Consider the following 4,295-nt stretch of genomic DNA (forward strand, 5'->3'; position numbering starts at 1 on the left):
TACTTTTTCAATGTAAATTACAATGTAAACTCAAGGTAATTAATAAGACAAAAATAATTAATTAATTTGAGTTGCATCCCTTAGTACCTTTGTTTCAAGATGAGTACGGATTTAGTAGTACATACCAAGGCACCTCTTTCAGAAGCATATAAGAGAGTATCAGCGGAGGGTTTTACAGACACAGATATGTCTATACAACTATGGATAATAATAACACTGGATAAACACAGTGAAGATAAAGAGAACAATACACAAGGATTTAACGTGGTTCAATCAGTATTACCTACGTCCACGAGCGAGAATAACAGAGAACTTCACTAATCACAAAAGAGAATATTACAAAAGAGATCACTCTCTAAACCCCACCAAAGAATCACACACAAAAAAGAAACTAACTCCCTCTCTCTGTGTGTCTCTCTCTTCTCTCACCCTTCACCACTCCTCCATCTATAACCTTCCAATATTAATATAAAATTGCTAATGGTTGGTGTAAAAGGGAGTTAGGTTAGGAAATAGTTGGGCTAGAATGTAGGGAGGTAGGTGCTTTTTATCTTCATATGCTAAGTCAAATAACAATAAATCTTCACATTGACTTTGAATATGAAGATCTTCTCTTCACTCTTGTTGTCGTGCCAAAAACCTCTTACGGGCTTAACCTCCACTGTGTTGAACTCCAAGCAATTCGAGGCAATGCTCGAACTTGCACGAAAGTACGAGCTTTGTCATCATATCTGCTGGATTATCCGCAGTACTAATTTTCTCAATCTTAATGACTTTAATTTATCTGATAAAATGATACATGGTATCTATATGTTTTGTTCTTTCATGATATATTTGATGCTTTGTCAAATGTATAGCACTTCGGCTGTCACAAAATATCGTAATAACACATTGGTGTAAGCCGAGTTTTTTAACCAAACCTCTTAACCAAATGGCTTCTTTGATTGCTTCTATTACTGCCACATACTCTACCTCGGTGGTAGACAAAGTAACTGTCGATTATAGAGTCGCCTTCCAACTAATAACACTACCTAAAAGAGTGAATATATAACCTGTCAAGAACTATCTCTTATCCAAATCTCTCACATAATCTGAATCAAAATAGCCAAGTATTCTGCAATCTGAATTTGTGTTCCTATCAAAATATAAACTAACTTAACAGATCCTCTTAAATATCTAAGTATCCATTTCACAGTCTACAAAAAGGCCTTTTCAGGCTTATCTATATACCAACTCACAATTGTGAACTATATGTGAAATATCTGGACATGTATAGGCCATATCATACATAATGCTTCCAACTGCGCTGACATAAGGAACACAAGACATGTACTTCTCCTCCTCTTCAGTCTGAGATGACAGACCTGCTAAAAGACAAAAAATGAGTAGCAAGCAGAGTCTTCATATGCTTGTCATCAAGCATGTCAAATCTCTCCAATACCTTCTTGATGTATTTCTTCTGAGTTAAGAATAAACTTCATTCTCGCCTGTTCCTGTGAATCTCCATCCTCAAAATCTTCTTTACCGCTCCTAAGTTCTTCATCTCAAACTCATATTTGAGTTGAGATTTCAAATCGTTTATTTTTGACATATTTTTAGTTGCAATCAATATGCTATCAACATACTAAAGCAAATACACAAAAGAACTATCATTGAGCTTTTTATGATAAACACAACTATCGTATTTTCTCCTAGTGTAACCATGCTCAAACATGAAAGTATCAAATCATAAATACTACTGTATTGGAGTCTGTTTCAACCCATAAATAGATTTTTTCAACCTGCACACATAAGTTTTTTTTACCTTTAACAATGAACCCCTCTGGTTGATGCATAAAGATCTGCTCCTCAAGCTCACCATGTAGAAAAGTCATCTTCACATCAAGTTGCTGAAGCCCCAAATTAAAATGAGCAACCATGGCAAGCAACATGCCGATTGAGGTATGTTTTACAACTAGAGAGAATACTTCATTGAAGTCTATACTTTCTTTTGATTGTAGCTTTTAGCTACCAATCGTGCCTTGTACCTTATAAAATTTTTATCCGAAGCTCATTCGTTCTTTTTAAAAACTCATTTACAGTCAATTTTCTTTCCCCTTGGTGTATTTACTAACTCCCATGTCTGATTCTTGTGAAGAGACTACATCTCTTTAGTCATCGCAACAGTCTAATTTGCAGCCTTATTATCATTAATAGCCTCCTTATAGGTAGAAGGCTCTGGAATCTCAATCGATTCTGCTATACTCAAAGCGTAAGAAAGCACATCTGCATAATGTTAAGGAGGTCGGATCTACCTTTTTGTTCTCCCAATGATAATATTATATTATTTCTCTTGCAGTGTATCGGCATCTGAAGTTAAAACTTTTCATAGTGTCAACTGGTTCAACATGAGCGTCATCAAGCACTCTCTTTGAAGCTGATGTCTCTAGCTCCACATGCTTGCTAGATTCCTTTTCAGTACCTGTAGTATCAATAACAAAGTCTTTTCTTGGGTAAAACATGGATTTTTCATCAAAAGTAACATCTCTACTAATAATAAACTTAGATGATTTAGCATCAGAACACACAATCTATATCCCTTCACCCCAGTAGCATATTCTAAAAAGATAGTTTTCTTTGCTCTGGGTTCAAGCTTACCATCATTAACATAAAATAAGCAGAGCAACCAAATACTCTTAAATGAGAGTAATTAGCAAGGGCACCAGACCATACCTCTTTTGAAGTCTTAAAATTAATTGCTACATGAGGAGATTCGTTATCAAATAGCAATCTGTATTGACTATCTCGGCCCAAAAGTCTTTTGACAAACCGACATTAGAGAGCATGCATCGAGCTCTCTCTGAAAGTGTTCTGTTCATCCTTTCTGCAACTCCATTTGTTGTGATTTATGCCGAACTGTATGATGATGTACAATACCTTCATTCTTGTAGAATTGATCAAACTCTGCGGAACAAAACTCTATCACATTATCAGTTCTGAAGTGCTTCACTTTTTTTTTCAATTTTCTTCTCAATCATAACCTGTTATTGCTTGAAGGTTGCAAACACATCACTCTTATGCTTCAAAGGATACACTCAAACTTTTCTGGAATAATCATCAATCAATGTTAACAGAAAATGAGCTCCATCTTTCGATGGAACCTGAGAAGGACCCCAAACATCTAAATAGATATAATCTAAAGTATCATTGGTTCTGCGGATGCCAGTACTAAAGAAGACTCTATGGTGTTTGTCGAAAATATAATGCTCACAAATGTCTAGCTTACTAGTTTTCTGACCACAAAGCAGATCTTATTTGCTCAATACATCTAGTCATCTCTCACTCATATGCCCTAACTACATATACCACAAACGTGTAGTATCAGAATTTGAATCATCTGAGGATAATACTACTGCAGCACATGTCACTGTGCTACCTTCAAAGACATAGAGGTTATTTATCTTCTTTCCTTTCATCACAACAAGAGAGCCTTTACTAACTCTCAAAACTCTACCTTTAGCCGAAAACTTAAAACCATTTGAGTCAATGGTGCCTAAAGAAATGAGATTCTTCTTTAACTCTGGCATATGTCAGACATTGCTCAATGTTCTAATAATTTTATCATGGGTTCTAATCTTAATTGACTCAATACCAACAGTCTTGTAAGACATGTTATTTCCCAACAAGACATTCCCACTATCAATAGATTAATATGTGACAAACTGATCCCTATGTGGACACATATGATAGTAACAACCCGAATCAAGAATCCACTCGTCTTGTGAATGAGTATTAATATTAATTGAAAGAACTTCATGTGAACTAGAAGACTCTTCAATTATAGTGGCAACTGAAGGTTTCATCTCCCCAGACTTCGACTGTGAATTATCCTTTGCTTTGAGTACTGGACAATTAGGTTTTATATGCCTATACTTCGGACAATAATAATATCCAATATTTTTTCTTAGCCTAGACTTTGATCTAGACATATTTCTAGATTTGCCTCTATCACCAACACTCTTTTTAGGACAACCACAAGCGAACAAGCCCTCAGCTTGATCCTCTCCTCCTATGACAGACACTTTTTACCTTAACTCTTTGAATGTAAGACTGATTTGATATCCTTCAAAGAAAATGTATCTCTACCATATAACATGTTATTAATAAAATTCTCATAGGAAGGAGGTAATGAACATAACAAAATAAGGGTTTGATCTTCTTTATTAATTTTAACATTAATATTCTTTAAATCCATAAGAATAGTGTTAAGTTCATCTAAATGGTCTTTAATCCGTATATCTTCCTTCATGCGAAGG

Source organism: Asparagus officinalis, chromosome 7 (genome assembly GCF_001876935.1).
Source record: "Asparagus officinalis chromosome 7, Aspof.V1, whole genome shotgun sequence".
In the NCBI taxonomy this organism is placed as follows: Eukaryota; Viridiplantae; Streptophyta; class Magnoliopsida; order Asparagales; family Asparagaceae; genus Asparagus; species Asparagus officinalis.